The 18,343-nt window shown below is 41.7% G+C and overlaps 2 long non-coding RNA genes across 2 annotated transcripts; one reads left to right on the top strand and one right to left on the bottom strand.

Moving 5' to 3' along the window:
• The first annotated feature begins 12 nt into the window (after positions 1 to 12).
• Positions 13 to 17,037, top strand: LOC116051980. Its single transcript, XR_004105465.1, has 3 exons — positions 13 to 259; positions 11,022 to 11,023; positions 17,025 to 17,037. It is a non-coding gene; the product is annotated as an uncharacterized LOC116051980 (long non-coding RNA).
• LOC116051981 lies at positions 16,724 to 18,062 on the bottom strand. The gene is made up of 2 exons (XR_004105466.2): positions 17,266 to 18,062; positions 16,724 to 16,798 (listed from the first exon to the last, which is right to left on the bottom strand). It is a non-coding gene; the product is annotated as an uncharacterized LOC116051981 (long non-coding RNA).
• Positions 18,063 to 18,343: the final 281 nt, after the last annotated feature.

Below are 18,343 nucleotides of genomic sequence, written 5' to 3'. Positions count from 1 at the left end.
ATTCACCATGGGTACTGCATGATGTCTTAGGAGTTGTGCTACTATTCACAGCTCCATGATTTGTCTTCTGATGACATCAATAGTCTCGTTTCGGGTGTTCAGCTGAAGCAGACTGTTTCTCTTCATACATTTGAAACAGATGTTCAATGTTATCAATTTATTAAACAATAAATATAAATGTGTTCTAAAGGAAAGTGTCCTGAGTAGTCATTGATCAAATTGTATTAAAATCATTTTTTTCAAATTTGATTAACTATACGTTTGAAATAATGACAACTGTTAGTTTTTTATTTGAGACAACCTAAAATAATTAATTTACTCGGATGTATAAATAATTAGTTTGACCCAACCTTTAAAAAGTGGTTGCTTGGAGTTAAACTTTTCAGGTTAAGCTAAATTAAATTATTTACTTTGAGTCAATGTCAACTATCTTGTGTGATTGATTACTTCAATTTTTTTAAGTTGATCCAAGTTTTTTTTTTTTTTTCAGTGCAAGCTCAGAGGGAGCCAGTGCACATGTGTGGGGTGAGAGAAACTGAGACACTGAGCAAATCAAAAAGGCCGCATTTAAAATGCATAGAGGGAAAGAGAGAAGAAAAAAAGCCAGATTGGCAGTGTTGTAGTACTCGAGACCGGTCTCAAGATCATTTTTGAAAGGTCTTGTCTCGGAATCAATTGCATTTTTACTCGGTCTTGTCTTGGTGTCAGTTAAACTCTGGATTTTATTTCAAGACCTTTCAACATCACAACTGCAGGGATATCACTGAATTATCTCTGTGCATTGTCTGCTTTATGTGTTAACATCATTACTGTGATTGAATGTAAAACGTCCTGCTTCAAATGCAACCAGTAATTTGACTAATTTCTAATTTGAAATGTGTTACTGTTAACCCCCTCTCCCCACCCCCTTAACACGCACTCCCAAGAACGTGAACGTGGGAGGCAGGAGAAGAAGCTCTGTCTGTCAGCCAAATCGTCGGTAATAAAATCTGGCTATACCTAAACTATAAGGAGTTCATTTGTTTTCTGTGGGTGTTTTTTATGAGAATGTGGACCTTTCAGATCAATTTTAGGAGTGCCTATGGTTGGCGTTTTCCACATTTTATCGTGTAATACAGCGTGGGACGCGCACTGGTCTGGTCTTGGTCTTGTCTCGGTCTCAATACACTCTGGTCTTGGTGATGACTTGGTCTCGGTTTAGGTGGTCTTGACTACAACAGACGCTGCAGATTGGAATAAAATAATAAGGTAAAACCAATAGAGAGTGTAGTTCTGTACCACTGAGGGATGAAGTGAGGTTGACAGTTCTTAATGATGTCCCAAAGTGGACGGCACCTGCCAAGTGACCATTAATGAGCTGCTTGAATAGACCGCAGCAAGCCAGAGGGGAATCACATCGAAAGTTTGCACGAGGATGTTGCTACGCCTGATCTGTTGCCATGACAACTGGAGCTCCAGTTTGAGGACAGGGTGAAAAAAGTTTGTGGTTTAATTCATTAGAGATTTCAAGGGATGAGAAATCTTTCAGTTATGAACGATGACAGATGACAAACGTCCTTTCATTTATTGTCTTGTCAAGTTGTCTGCATACTGTAACATGACTGCATGATAAATACCATGTATCTGCAGGGATGTCACGCCTTTCAGTCAGTGTTCACATGTTGATCTCAATCTCTGCTCTTACCAACAAATAAAAATAATCACATTGCACGTTCCACCGATCATTCACTGCATTTTGATGAAATAGCCTTGCTTGATTCTAAGAGAAACAACTTCCCTCCATGCTTACTGTCTTACATGAATCTACCTGATAAATATACTGCGCTATGGAGATTACCATGAAACTTTGAAATATCTCTATTATAACCTACAATCCCACTGAACATGAACTCATTTTACAGTCAGATATTGTGACTCATTACCTCACATAAAATCCCATTACACATTTGACTTTCATGCTTTTTAAATTGGGTTGTGTGTATTTGTGTCCTCTGATGTGTACAGTACTACAGTTACCAGGTAACATGATTTTGTCCTTGTTTCTCCCATATGGCATTTGTCAGTTCTAATATCTTTTTTAATGTTTGTTCAGAGCCTAAATCGTCTTCCTGAACAGCCATTAGTTTCCACCTCCAGCTACAGTCAATTTTAAAGTGTAAAAACCATGGCATTCAATCACCTGGGTGTTCATTTGGAGCGATAGTAGTAAGGCAGTTCGAAGTAAGAGGAAAGAAATGAGAAACAAACAGGAAGTAACAATGTGTTGTTACAGGTGTTAAGACTTAAATATAAATGTTTTCTTAGGTTTGTGATTTGTGTTTTTTGTATAACACTTATGAGGTGTGCAGCAGATGGCTTGTGCTGTCGTCTGCCAGAGCTGCCACTTCTTACTGTGTCAAACAAACCACACACCCACAGAAACGTGCACAAACACATGCATAGGCACTCACATGCAGCGTCTACGATTATCCCCTTCATCTGCTCAATATGTTGCCTTGGGACAGAACAGGAGCTGAAAATATTGCAGCAGCTTTGCTGTTTACCTTCAACTTGACAGCTAAAACACAGATAAGAGAAGAGGGAATAAATACTTTTTCTTAACAACTGCAGACCGGCTTGCTTCGAATAGACTTAATTGTTTTTGTCCACCAAGACAAGTATGAAATGACCAGCCATGACAAGACGACCTTCGTTTCTCAATAGCAGAGAACTGCGTGTATCTCTGAGCAAAGCACATTTGTGTCTTATAATAGTCCAAACACACACGCACACACACACACACACACGCACACGCACACGCACACGCACACGCACACACATATATATATATATATATATATATATATATATATATAACTGTACATATATAGTTTTTAAGATTTATTAGAAGATATTTTGTTGTTGAGTCAAAAGATTTTGGAACTTTACTTTGTTCTTGGAGTTTTTGATAAATTAACATAAAAGTTGTGTATGTCATAGAAACAGCAAGCAGTACAGTGGAAATCGTTTGGCTTCATCTAAGTCATTTACAGGTATACTTGACCTCACAATGTTTTCCCTAAGTAAGTATTTATTTAATATTTTAATATTTAGTATTTTTGGAATAGCCACATCCAAAGTGCAGAAATAAACAACCAAGCTCTCACGTGAACACCTACTGCTGGTGGTGTTTGCTGGTATCAAACTCTACTTGTTTTAGAATGATTCAGTAATTTACTTGATTGTAGTAGAAATATTCTTGCAATTTTTTTCCCCAGCCATTTGTGTGTTTGGCCCATAGTGACAGGTGCAGAGTGTATTAATGGGTTGGTGAGTCAGTCCATCTATCAGACTGCTGTTAAAATTGAAAGAGAGAGAGGGGTGGCTAACCTTTATCACACATTCATAGGATACTTGTTATGTAATAGAAAAAAATGCAGGATGACATCAATCACACACATGCACAGCCTCAAATAGATTAGTCCACTTGCTCACCCTCACCTGCCCCTCACAATAATCTCTGAAACACATAAACACGCACGCTCACACACACACACCATGTCCTTCAATCCACAGTGCAATATTCTTGGGCTCCTGCCACCTTCACCCCACCTCCCCAGCACACCAACAAAGCTTTATTGTGATACATACTCACTCACCCCTGTTAAATCCCTGGCATAAAAATGACCCTGCTGCACTATTTGCATTCACACAGTTACCCTAAGTCTGACTTATGGTAGCTTTGTCCTATCAATAAATGAGGACCAGTCCCCCTGGAGCGACCATCCGGGGCTGGTTATATCATAACATGTGTGAGTGTATGGAACAGCTGTGAGCAAAGCCCTGACCAAGCTCTGTTTATATCTCCTGCTCTCTATGAAGCTTGACATTTCCTCTCCTGTGGCGTGGTTGAAATGGACAACAAGACAAGGCAGGCACATACAACTACACATTCACCTACTCATATATATAAATATCTATAAATATATAGATATTTATACACACATATACTCAGCGAGATATATTCCCGTGCACACAGACACCCACATATAACAGAATGATAAGACCCAGATTATACAGAAACACATGTACCCTCAAACAAGGGTACACACAAAGGGAAAACAGGGGGGGGTGCAACCCTGGGGCAACACAACCGTGGAAGACGTGTCACATTGTGTGGAGTTAAAAGAAAAACATTTTCCCAAAAGACAGATAAAGGTAGATATCCTTTAGGTGCTGTTGTTTTCTTGTTGGCAGCAGTAACAGTGGATGGGGCATTAGGTGGAACCCTTTCCTGCTAATCAATACAAGTTGTTAGAGCCTCTCTCTCTCTCTCTCTCTCTCTCTCTCTCTCTCTCTCTCTCTCTCTCTCAGATCCATTGTAATGCAGCACAGAGCAGTCCACACATGGCCTTTACAAAGGCTGCTTGTACTCTAGTAGACCTTGGGCTGGGAGCCTTTGTAGCAAAAGTCTGTGACCTCACTTACTCCTTTTAATACACGGACATATACACAAACACACACATGCTCCTGAGGGAAAACACATGGAAGTTTGAAAAAAAAAAAACACATCCGCTGAAATGCAATATTATTCTATTTACAAACACAAGCTCATGCCCCTTGGCACATATAAGCACACACGCTAAAGCACCAACACACTAAAGACACTCACACAAGCTCACTGTGGTCATATCCAGCTTTTCACAATGCTAATGGCCTTGGTGCTACGAAAGCACGGAGCAATAAACACAATGCCGGCCCACATGGCATGTGAGTGAGTAGGCCGTGAGTTGTGTGCTGAAAGGATATATGTGTGTGTGTGTGTGTGTGTGTGTGTGTGTGTGTGCGTTTTGTGAAGGAGCCAGGCTTTGTCCCAGCACTCCACACGCTGAGCTTCCAGAAAAGGCCATGTTTCAGTATGGTTTAGTAAAGACCTCGCCACCGCAGTTCAAAGGGGACAAACTGTTCACTCTAGCTTAATTCACATTGTTTTATCTTTGTGTTTTATTGTTGTGTCACTCACTGTGAGCTGTAGTGGACTCATGACAGATTTTTAACATATAAAGCAAACTGAACTAATAATCGTTGGGTGGGGATCGATGGCATTGTTGGTCTGTTGGCCCATTGTTCCTGGTTGAAATATCTCAACAACTATTGGATGAATTGCCATGCAATTTTGTACATTCATGGTCTCCAGAGAATGATTCCTACTGATTTAGTGGATAACTTGTATTTTCCTCTAGCACCACCAGCAGGTCACATTTTTCATGTATACAGTGAAATAACTCTACATCTACTACAAACTGTGGACACTCATGTCCACATCACCATGTACACTGGTTGAGGGTGCTGTCCTGTTTGTATATTGCTTGCCTTGTAGTTTTGACTACATTTATAGTTTTTTATTTCTATTCTTATTTTTTCTCTATTAATCTATACTGTGCCCAAATTCCCCCTTTGGGGATCTTATCTCAAAGCCAATCACGCAGTTAAGGTGTGCTTTTAGCTTTTTAGATTCTACAAAAGTCAAATTATTGACCTGATAGCTACCTGCTAACCATGGAGAACAGTAACTCCTGGGCAACTACACTGAGACCCTCGATCAAATCACCATTTTATAGTCATGACAATGAAGACTGGGGTGGTGATGGCGCAGTGGATATGACATATGCCTTTCGTGTGGGAGATCTGGGGTCAATTCCCACTGCGATACATCAACCAATGTGTCCCTGAGCAAGACAGTTAACCTCTAGTTGCTCCAGAGGCGTGCGACCTCTGACATATATAGCAATTGTAAGTCGCTTTGGATAAAAGCGTCAGCTAAATGATATGAAATGTAATGTAAAAGACTATGTCAAACATCAACACCTGTACTGTGTTATTGGCTATATTAAAAAAAAAAAAAGCAACTGAGATAGTATTTTTGAAAAGCTTTGTTCGTCACAAGTGGAAAATACTGGATAAGTGTGGATTGAGGGGAAAAACTAAAACAAACAATGCCGTTTGCAATGTATCCACATTGGAGTGGAAATAGTCTGAGTATTAAGTGCCAGACTCTCACACGTTTACAAAAAAACTCTCATACCAGGTTTGTGTCTATTTCCCTTGGCAATACAGTGACATGTAAAGCAGCTGTGCTGGCAGTTGTCAGTGTAGTAACCAGAGAGAAGAACAGAACAGAACAGGACTTCAGCAATAATGCCACAGTGGGTCTGTCTGTGTGTGTGTGTGTGTGTGTGTGTGTGTGTGTGAGTGAGAGAGAGAGAGAGAGAGAGAGAGAGAGAGAGAGAGAGAGAGAGAGAGAGAGAGAGAGGCAGAGCCTGCTGAGCCAGGCCTCTCATTATGTGGGCTGTAATCTGAGCTTTCGGGGCCCGGGTCGGCCCCCGACTGCGCTGAATGGGGGACGAGCACCAGGCCCCCACTGTCTTTCCTGTGCTTTCACTCTGCTTAGCTCGGCAACTCTGATTATAAACCGAGAGGGTGGGGTGGCCGTTTGGGGCGGGGGAGTGGTGGAGGTTTGGGTGGATCAGGGGTGGTGAAGTTTAGGACTGGTATGGGTGCGATGGTAAGCTTCCAGTTTGTGGGTTGCCTGAGTCTGTCAAGCTGAGCTGGATAGTTAAGTGCATGGAGTTTGCAACGTGTGGTCTTATCTGCATATATATGTGTGTGTGTGTGTGTGTGTGTGTGTGTGTGTGTGTTATGTGTGTAAAGGTGTGGTGCTGAAGTGGGCCTACCACAGCAGAGGAGACAAGATAACCTTGGGTCACCTCAGATTAAATGGCCGCTTCTGCACAATACAGATGATTAATATCCACGTTCACACACACACACACACACACACACACACACACACACACACACACACACACACACTACAATCCACGTGACTTCACACACATGCTTAGGTGTGTGTGTGTGTCACGTGGATTGTACGTGTGTGTGTGTGTGTGTGTGTGTGTGTGTGTGTGTGTGTGTGTGTGTGTGTGTGTGTTTGTGTGTGTGTGTTGTTAGGGTGACAACCTTGTCCCTTGGAGCTAATGAGGCCTAGCGACCAGTGTCCCATGGCTAGATCTGTACTTGATACTAGGGCATTAGCTAAATACAGCATACACACCCTTCATTTCCCCTGGTACGTATTCATCATAAGACTACATATTATACATCTCACTACAACTATTATAACCACTATTTACACACCCTGAGAAAGAATTATCTGGGCCATTAAAAAGCACATCACCTTTCATGCAAATTAAAAAACTGCAAGGGATGTTTTGCTTAACAAAACAGTTATAATTGCTGGAATACAGAAGGTAAACTTGTAAGGTGACCCTGTTTCTCACTGGCAGAAGTGGGTCTCTCTTATATGGAATGAGTACAGGTATAGGTTGTGTGTTCTTGTGTGATATGTGTGTCTTTGTGTAAAAAGGGGGCAGTGGTTCACCCCAGGGGAGCTCTCTGCCTACCTTTATGTGCTCCTGTGTTTACTTTCCAACTGTTGTAATTGAAGGAGTGACTCAGTCTGGTACTCTCTGGGGAGCAAATTATTATATGTAGCCATTTCTGCCAGACTGCAGTTTCAGTAGGAAAACAGATGCATAGAGAAAGGAAAGAGAAATACTTTTTCTTGACTGAATTGTATATTAATATAAATCCTTTGAATAGTTTCATACTGAGTCATTGGTGGTCTAAAACAGGAATTTCAATGAAGTGTAATAGGAATATATATTCCGTCCATCTTTTCAGTGCTTTTCTCTGCCTTGTTCTGTATTCTATCTCTGTGTTCGGGTACGTCTGTTGAAATGAGGAGGGTGGTAGTTGGCAACCCACACTGCTTGTGAGTCAGCTGAATCACTTAGACTTGGCACAGCATGTCATCAGAGAGAGAGAGAGAGAGAGAGAGAGAGAGAGAGAGAGAGAGAGACAGAGCGAGAGAGACAGAGAGAGAGAATGAGAGATGGCATGAAAGCGGCCCAAAATCTGATTGGTGTAGCTGGGGAAAAGATTGATGTGATAGCAGATGCAATGTTAGTGAGTCATCGACTACACGTACAGGAGAAACAAGGTTATTGAGAGAAATTAAGGTTAAGGCAACAAGCTAAAGATCATGTTTAGTTTTCTCTCCATGCTACGGCTGGTATTAGGGTTAGGGTTAGGGTAAGGCTAGGGTATTTTTCAGCTTATTACATAATTGGTTAACACCCAAGGTGTTTCGAGTGACAACACAGAGAGAAACCACAGCATAACCTTGAGCATACATCCAAATATAACGAGTCAAGCAGTGGAAACCAGCTTATTTTTCTGAAGCCCCTTTATGTGCTCTGTGTGCTGTGTTCGTGGGGATTCAGACCGAAATCAGGCCTGACGTGAGAAAGGCAGATTGCCATATCATAAGAGCTGAAACCGATTAATCGATTATCAAAGTAGTTGACGATTAATTTAATAATTGACAGCTAATCGATTAATCTTTGCAGCTCTAGTGTGTGTGTGTGTGTGTGTGTGCGTGTGTGTGTGTGTGTGTGTGCGTGTGTGTGTGTGTGTTTGCGTGTGTGTGTGTGTGTGTGTGTGTGTGTGTGTGTGTGTAGAAGACTTGATTATGTCCAACAGCCCACCTCCAGGGAGGTCGCTGCTTACATTTATTCCCTTAGATTTCTCTCAGGCATCAACCCAAAACTTAAACTTATCCTGACCACAGAGGAGTGACAGAATAAAAGTAAAGTGAGAATGGACACACAAGAAACAGAGAGAGAGTGTGAGAGGGAGACTGGCTAAAACAAAAAAGAGAGAGAGAGAAAATGTTGTTTATGAGTGTTTGTATGTCTGTGTGTTTGTGGGTTGTTGTGTGCTTAGGAGCATTCCTGTGTGTGTACGCACCTTTGTTCGCCTGTTCGCTGTGTATTGTATGTGAAAATCAGAAGCAAGCCAAACCCTGTCCTGTATCTTTTTATATCCCAGGCCAGTATTTCACCCTCTCTGACAATAAGATAGCTGGTGATTTGTGTGTTACTATCTTTAGTGGAACATAGACTCTGCTGACCTATCAGTATCTGGAAAAGGAGACCTGAACTGGAGGGAGGAGCTAAAGGCCCTGACACACCAACCCGATTATCGGCCTGCCGGAGGGGCCATTAGCCTTCATTTTGGCTGACTTGACTTGCTGGGTCGGAGGGCGGGTAGTCGGACTCAATGACCAATCTGATTGGTGGAGTGCTAACCCAGAAATGACAAGCGGGATGAGCATGACTAAGCCTCTCAAAATCTGACGAAAATCTGTTAAACTGACCTTTGTCGATCTGAAATGAAGACAGATTCAGCAACTGCATGGCCTATTTCTCGCTTAAAATGTTTTCAGAAACACGTTTCGTGAACTATTTTCGAAAAATATCAGATTGTATTCCGAACGAGCCGCCATGATGGTCTGGTTTTGAAATTCCAGAGAAGCCAGACCCACGTGACGCGTTCGTCCAATCAGCTGCCGGTTATCATTTTTTGGGCGACAATACAGATTAGCCTGTTGTTATGGAGACGTATTACGTCTCGCGCACGTGCAGAACATACGCTCAAGTCGGCATCGCTTCGTTGTGTTCCGAGGCACTTTTTTGACCAACTCGGGGAGGCAGTCAGCCCGACTTCCTTTTCTCTTCTCACCAGTAAGCCCAGCTTGGGCTTTTAAGACGGCTTTGGAAAGAGGAGATCAGGTGATGACTCAAATTACAAGTTAGGGAGATACTTTCTTATTTGCTTTCTTATTTTCATTCTCCCAAAACACTTCAGCAATCCTCTTGGCACGTGAGTTGTTCAAACTAAACAAATGGAAATCGTAATCACCTTTTAGGGGACTAAAATATAATATATAAATAATAAATAAATAAATCAAATCTGACTTTATACACAAAATAATTTTATTAAATAAACAGGTACACATGTACTGATATGTAAAGCCTCATTCATGACCAACTTATATCTGGTCTCCATTGAAATGTGTTAGGTGCCTGTCCCGTCACATTAGGAACAGTGCTGTTGACTCATGTCCTTATTCTTAGCACGCTGCATCAAATGTCCTCTTAGTATAGTTTGGTTGGTGCACTATATCTATTTCACTCCTATATGGACAAACATATGGTTAGTGGGAAGGACGTAAGGGGTGAGGGGAAATAAAAAAGAGAGTATAAGGGCTGAACAACACAGTCAAGCCACATCGGGAATCCAAAGTTGTGGCTTTCAAATGCTTTCACACTTTCAAACCAACACCTCTGCTGGACTGCATTTACTTCCACTGTAAAAGACAAGAGATATATAGTTGAACTGGAGTGGGAATAAACAGAGAGAACAAGATTGTCTACAAACGTTTACAAGCTCAGTGTTACTCAGCTAACCACAGCTCTTTGCTACACATATTAAAGGAACAGTTTAAAATTTCAGGACATCTGCTTCTTGGCTTTCGTGCCGGTAGTTAAATGAGAAGAATGATTCCACTCTTAAGTCGGTATGCTAAATATAAACAGCTACTTATCTTAGCTTAGCACAACAAGTGGAAACAGAGGGAAACAGTTAGCCTGGGTCAATCCAAAGATTTTTTTTTTGTCTGCAGAATCAGAACCAGAAGAGTGAAACCCCCAAAGGATTGCTAGTCAAGTACCTAAGCCACTTGGCCACAACAACATCTATAATCAAGATTTATATTCTCAGAGTCAAATTGATTCAATATTGACTCAAATCAATACACCTCTGTGAGTGAGGCCTTAGGCTCTCAAACCTCATTACACCAAATAGATCTGCATTTTATCAGGAAGCCTCACTTTTGGCTGGGGATTCCCATCTGACGGCTTTTGCTGTTTGGGGTAACAAGCAGCAGACATAATGGTAAAAAGCCTACAAGCCTATTTTTAATATACCATAACAAAAAAATGTAAATGATTAATTTCACAGTGCCATAAATAGTTTGCCTGTAATCACTGATCAATAACTATAATAGTATGGGGCAGAAAAGGTTCAAGCCCGTACTGTGCTGTTGCATTAGCTGAATGTGTCAACAGCTTCATCAGATGTCAACTTTAAATATCAGCCAGGCACTGAGATATCCCATACTGATGGAAATAAATGTTTTCAAGCTGAGTTTCAAGCATGTGACAGCACTCTGTACAGCTTCTATTAGTGGAACAGGAGCTGGGTATCAGTAAAATGTTACTCTTGTCTGGTACTCATATCCCTCCACCTAATTTAATGAGCTTCATTCCAAATGGGATTTAATTTCTTCATATGAAAAACATGCAGCTTCTCTAACTCAATTATTTGCTGCAGAAGGTTATAACAGTGACTAGTAGAAGTCCCACAATCCTTAATCCTGGAATACAGTAATGAAATATGAAATAAAATGGGATTTTTAAATATATATGCTATTGGGGCAGATAATCACATTTTCATGGCAAACAACTGTAATACCTCATTCCTGCTTAAAAAGATCCACGTTAGAGAGGAATATGAATTGAAGAATCCCCACATACCTTCTCTAATTATACCGGAGAGACCAAGAATTTGTGGGGGGAAAAGCTCAGTTTGCCTCATTAGCTGTGTTTACATGGAGCTTTTTGTTTCACTAATGATCAGAATAGATATTAAACATCTAATCAGAGTCAAAATGTCTCATGTAAATCACTCAATCGGAATAAACTTGTCAAAGTGGATTAAACCTTTAACAATACATTTAACAAATGAATGTCATGTCAACATTGATTTATAATTTATAAAAGCAGTCCTCACAATGACTGTATTTTAATCACATCTCATTCTGCACATGCTCTGAAATCGAGTTTAGTAAAGATACTTTTCCAGGAAGACTCCCAACTCTTGTCATTTACAGGCACTCTCTTCCTTTTTTCTGAGTGCTGCATGTTTCTCAAGGGAACCATCTTGAGTAGGTGATGTTATCATTTTGGGAGACATAAACAGAAGGCTCATCTTCTGCTCAATAACTCCAGTGGTATATTTTAATAAAACAGTTTCAGTGTGATAGCACAGAGGACCAATAATGTTCGTTAACACAGCGTCGAATATGCAGACAGTATTGGTAATGTAAAGGACTGCTTATAAAACTTATTATTTTGTGCTTATGAAAACACTTTCTTAGAAAAGATTGATCAGATTGATTACATTTAGAAGGTAAAACAAGACAAATAGAGTATTATGCGCGCCACACAAAAAGACTCTCTCTACAGGTGACAACACTTACCACTTGCCCTATGTGAGTATATAATTATGATATGAAAAGGGCACTTCACTGATTTTACACATACGTATCAGTTCACTAGTCACAGGGAGTACTACATATCATTCTTCTGTGGCTCTGGGGGGGGGGGGCTTTGTCAAAGCCAACATGGCACTTGAAAGATGTGGGTGTTTACCAGGCAGGGAGGATGTGATTCACTCAATCCATACCCAGAACTAAAATCAGGCTCAGCCTTCGCTGCTTTGATATTTACCATTCTTTTTTTTATTTGTCTCTTGCAAGTTTTTTTAACTTTATGGAGGTGCAATACTACATTGCTGGAGTGCCCCTTTAAATATATATTTTGGTGATATGGGAATTGATGGAGAACAGGTAGTAAAATCAAATGTTTTGATTTGTTAACTTCAGAAATGTAATCTATAAAAGTATTCTCTGGTCACACACACACGCACGCACGCACACACACACACACACACACACACACACACACACACACACACACACACACACACACGCACACACACAAAGCACATACACAACACAACAAATAGCATATAATCAGTGTCTGCAGTTTCCTGTGGAGGGGAAGGCAGAGTTTAAATGATGATCTTTATGTTGTGGTACACTGAACGCCTGTGGTCTCATTGTAAGTCTGTATACGTTTCTATTTTGTGAGCGAGTGTGTGTGCGTCAGAATGTACCCAGCCATTACCACGTCTATTGTGTGTGGCTGTCAAGCCACTATGAATACGACTGGAGCTTCAATTGCAGGGTGGGAGGAAAAACCCAACAACTTATGGCTTAGGGACAACGTTATATTTTCATCTCTGGCTTGACAACAGCATTTACATTCTCAAGTCCAGTCTAAAAGTGAAATGACAGAGAGAAGATGTTACATTGCAGAGTCTAAAGTGATTTAGTTTTACTGATCAGCAATTGCTTTTTGAAGCACACTTGTGTGCGCTATCCAAGTGTGTAATCACTGCGAGGGATGGGGGGGTCACGCATAATATAATTGTAATGACCAGTCATCAAATGCGTGCAAAAGCTCAAATAAAGCTAATTTCTCCCCACAATATTCAGTGTTAAACCAACTCCAAAGCACAGTGGATTCTCACTGAACTTCTCCTGCTCCATGTTTGTTCATGTCAACCAGCAATCAGCGTTACTTCATAATTATCACTGCTTGGTAACATCATCATAGTCACCATAGTCATCTAGACAAACACTTGGTTCATACCATTATCACCGTCACTATCATTGTCGTCACCTGCATCATTGTAACCACAACCAAGCTGCTCTTCAAATTTCCAACTCAGTGTTCTCCTCTTCCTCCCTCCTCTCTTCCCTTGAGCTACCTGTAGCAGAGACCCCTGCAGGGATATGCTAATAACAGCTTTTCTCCTGAGACAGCCCAACTATTGGCTTCAATAAAGACTGCCTTCCTGCTGGGGATTTAGCTGGCTCATTGCTGTCTCTGACTCCTCAACGTGTCACACGGTGTTACAGTGCTACGCTTTCAAATGTCAGCCCATACATACCTGTTTGCCTGTGGAGGACACTTATATCACTGATTGATTTTAGAAGATTGTGTGAGTGTGTGTGTGTGTTCGGCAGAGTTCACTTAGGACTTGGTCTATATCCTTTGCGTTCCAATTCGGTAGATTTAGGAAGACTATGGTTTAACTGCTCCTCATATTATGCAGTTATGGAATTAGTAGAGGAGATATCGACAGCAATTAAAAATAGGAAATTCACAGTAGGAGTATTTATAGACCTAAAAAAAGTATTTGACACTATAGATCATGCAATATTAATGACAAAACTAGAAAAATATGGCATAAGAGGTCCATCCATCCATCCATCTTCGTCCTCTTATCCGGTATCGGGTCGCGGGGGTAGCAGCTCCAGCAGGGGACCCCAAACTTCCCTTTCCCGAGCCACATTAACCAGCTCCGACTGGGGGATCCCGAGGCTTTCCCAGGCCAGGTTGGAGATATAATCCCTCCACCTAGTCCTGGGTCTTCCCCGAGGCCTCCTCCCAGCTGGACGTGCCTGGAACACCTCCCTAGGGAGGCGCCCAGGGGGCATCCTTACCAGATGCCCGAACCACCTCAACTGGCTCCTTTCGACGCGAAGGAGCAGCGGCTCTACTCTGTGCTTCTCACGGATGACTGAGCTTCTCACCCTATCTCTAAGGGAGACGCCAGCCACCCTCCTGAGGAAACCCATTTCAGCCGCTTGTACCCTGGATCTCGTTCTTTCGGTCATGACCCAGCCTTCATGACCATAGGTGAGGGTAGGAACGAAAACTGACCGGTAAATTGAGAGCTTTGCCTTCTGGCTCAGCTCTCTTTTCGTCACAACGGTGCGATAAATTAAATGTAATACCGCACCCGCTGCGCCGATTCTCCGACCAATCTCCCGCTCCATTGTCCCCTCACTCGCGAACAAGACCCCAAGGTACTTGAACTCCTTCACTTGGGGTAAGGACTCATTCCCTACCTGGAGAAGGCACTCCATCGGTTTCCTGCTGAGAACCATGGCCTCTGATTTAGAGGTGCTGATCCTCATCCCAGCCGCTTCACACTCGGCTGCGAACCGATCCAGTGAGTGCTGAAGGTCACAGGCCGACGATGCCATCAGGACCACATCATCTGCAAAAAGCAGCGATGAGATCCCCAGCCCACCAAACTGCAACCCCTCTCCACCCCGACTACGCCTCGATATCCTGTCCATAAATACTACAAACAGGATTGGTGACAAAGCGCAGCCCTGGCGGAGGCCAACTCTCACCTGAAACGAGTCCGACTTACTGCCGAGAACCCGGACACAGCTCTCGCTTTGGTCGTACAGAGATTGGATGGCCCTGAGAAGGGACCCCCTCACCCCCTAAGTAGCACACAAATGGCTTAACTATCTGGATAACAGACAGCAGTATGTACAAATAGGTAATGATACATCTGATTTAAAGAACGTAACATGTGGGGTTCCACAAGGCTCAGTACTCGATCCAAAGCTGTTCATATTGTACATAAATGATATATGTAATGTTCCTCCTGTACGGGAGCATCATAGAACTCATCCTCTTCTGCTGTTCCACATGCTACTTCACCATGCTCACTGTCACTAACAGAAACAAACTCCTTAAAATCACACACAATACGTCTAAAATAATTTAAGTCCCTACTCCCAGCCTCCCAGCCCTCACTGACACTGCCAACACATAGACAATACTCAATGGACTCATGTTCTTGTAAATGTATTGTGTTACTTGTGGCCATATTTTGGTGATTAATTGTTCTTATGTGTGTACAGGCTGTGAAAAGCCGGTTAGCTTTGCTTCACATAAAGGCTGAAAACAGTAACTACCTTGACTCCCGTTGCCTGACAGCTGGTCCCAGCAAAGATGACTTTGTTTTTTGTACAGATTAAACAAACGAGAGGTTGCATTTTAATTACCACAGAGCCAGACTAGCGATTCCCTGTTTCCTGTGTTTGTGCTAAGCTAAGCTAACTCAATGTCAACGTGACTCCTAATTGGTTATTTTAGAGTTCTGACACATAACACAATGTGAGACATGGTTTCTGCAGTTCACAGTAGAAATGGTAGATATAAAAAAAAATTGCGTGTTTACTTAGTGCACGTTGTAATTGCACATAATTCAGTGCATGTGAGATGCATATTTTTCTTTATCTTCTTCTGTCTGTATTTGATATATGATTTAAATATCTCTCTCTCTCTCTCTCTCTCTCTCTCTCTCTCTCTCTCTCTCTCTCTCTCTCTCTCTCTCTCCCTGGCTTCCTGCAGGTCTGCCCATCCTTCACTATTTTAGTCCCTTACTATATCTCTCCCTCTGTTCTCTCATTTCTCCATCCATCCATGTCCCTGCTAACCTCTCCATCATGTCAGCAGTCTATTCTTTCCTTCCTACATCTAACTTTCCATCTTTCTTTCTCTCCATCTGCTCTCTTCACCCCTCTCATCCCATCCTTCTCAGCTAGCTGGCCGGGCTGCTGACGTCTGCAGTAGCGATGGAGCGTGGCCAAGGACTGCCTTAAATCACACAGATTCCTAATGAAATGCACACGTACATCACACATGAGCCAAGGTGTGTGGTGGGCATATACACAAGCTTGTGCACACCCTAACACATGCACACATAAATAGTACACACACACACACACACACACATACACACACACAAATATTCTTCACAGGCACACATGCATATACACATTTATTCACACAAACTCAACACAAACATTTTATCACATAATTGTGTATTTGTAATGACAATGATAAAAGTGAATAAATAAAAACATGAAGGAAGTCACACTGCATGTCTGACAGTTTAGTGCTTAATATTTGATGAAGGCTCCCTTTTTATTTCTTTGCTGAGCTCACACAGTGAAATGTGCCCTATTTTAACTAGCCTACTGTGCCGATGCTAAGACAACTCCAGTAAAGCCCTCTACGTTTACCCTCTCAAGTAAACTGAGTTTTTTATTTTTATTTTGTTGTAGTCTCTCTCAAGAAATCTAAATCTCTTTGCTGGGAACATCAGATTACACAAAATATATTTATTCCCAAATCTAATCAAGTCAAGTCAAGTGGGTTTTATTGTCATTTCAACCATATACACTGTATATAGTGAGACGAAACAACGTTTCACCATGGATCAAGTGGTGTTACACATTTAAAAATATATAAAAACGACATTTCAGACAGGCTACATGTAGTGCACACACATTATAGATCTACATAAAGTGCAATTACTACTTAAAGTAGAGCATGTAAGACAGACAAGGGACAGGACAGACAACAGACAACAAAAGACAGGGCATAAGTAGACTTGTAACAGAGCACTAATTGTTGTAAGTTAGATTCACTGTGAGGTAGAGGTAGAATATATAGAATTTAGCTGCAGAGAAAAAGTGCAGGAGTGCATTTCAGCTCAGTGTGAAAAATTTGCATCATGTTTTGCTGTTCAACAGTCTGACTGCTTGAGGAAAGAAGCTCTTCCCCCATTCTGGAGGTGAGGGCAGTTATACTGCGGTACCTAATGGACCCAAATGTGTATGAAATCTAACTCCAAGTAGATTTCTGTCTTCAGATATAGAAGTATAGAGGGATTCAACTCACCTACTGCTTTCTTTTATACAATCTGGAAACTGTCCAGTTGGTTGGCGCTGGCTTCAATCCTGTACACAGAAGAAAGCCTGCCTGTTCCACATTACATCTTTCACTCAGACATTCCCTCTCATGAGCCTAGAAATCTGTGTTACCATATTTATAAATATAACCAAAAGGAAAAAAACACAATGCACACTTTTAGCTTTTGAAACATTCAATTTTCAGACATGTTACAGGACATAGGCTACTTGGTCAAAGTGCAATGAACTAAAACTTGTTTAATCAGGACTGTGCTTTTTCAAGTGAGAACTACAGATCACATTTCAGTGACATGGGGTGACATGACCTGGCAGAACCCATCTGCAGCTTCTCCACTTCCATTTCCTCCTCCTCATTTGGCTGCAGCCGGCCGCCAGAAAACTCACAACACTGCCAGTAATCCTCTGCGATGGCTGACAGCACAGCAGGCACTATATCACATGATGGGACTGACATTTTATAGGTCTACTGTGGACTGCTATCAGCCTGAGACGGGAGAAGCATGAGCGAGGGACAAAGTATAAATCCGGACTGAAATTCCGTAAAACTCTGCAACACCTCGTAGAGAGGAGAGTGTCTGTAGGTTTTTTCTTTACCAAACAAACATTCCCCAGTCTTGTGGAGGAGTGTGTTTGTGTCTACTGACTGCAAAAGCGTTCTCTTAAAGTGTTCATTTTATGCTCATTTTCAGGTTCATAATTGTATTTAGAGGTTGTACCATAATAGGTTTATGTGGTTTCATTTTCAAAAAACACCATATTTTTGTTGTACTGCACATTGCTTGATCTGTTTTAGCTACAGAGTGAGACATCTCACTTCTAGTCCATCTTTGTTGGGAGTCACACATGCACAGTACCTAGGTAAGGACTACAAGCCAGTCAGAAGCAGAGTATGAGGGCGTGCCACGCTAGCAGCTAGAGCATTATAACGTGTGTTACAAAGTGACGCACGTTCGTCGCTGAAGT

The sequence above is a fragment of the Sander lucioperca genome, chromosome 21 (genome assembly GCF_008315115.2).
Source record: "Sander lucioperca isolate FBNREF2018 chromosome 21, SLUC_FBN_1.2, whole genome shotgun sequence".
NCBI classification, from domain to species: Eukaryota; Metazoa; Chordata; class Actinopteri; order Perciformes; family Percidae; genus Sander; species Sander lucioperca.
Note: the sequence above shows the minus strand (reverse complement) of the source record. Positions and strands in the feature narration are given on the sequence as shown.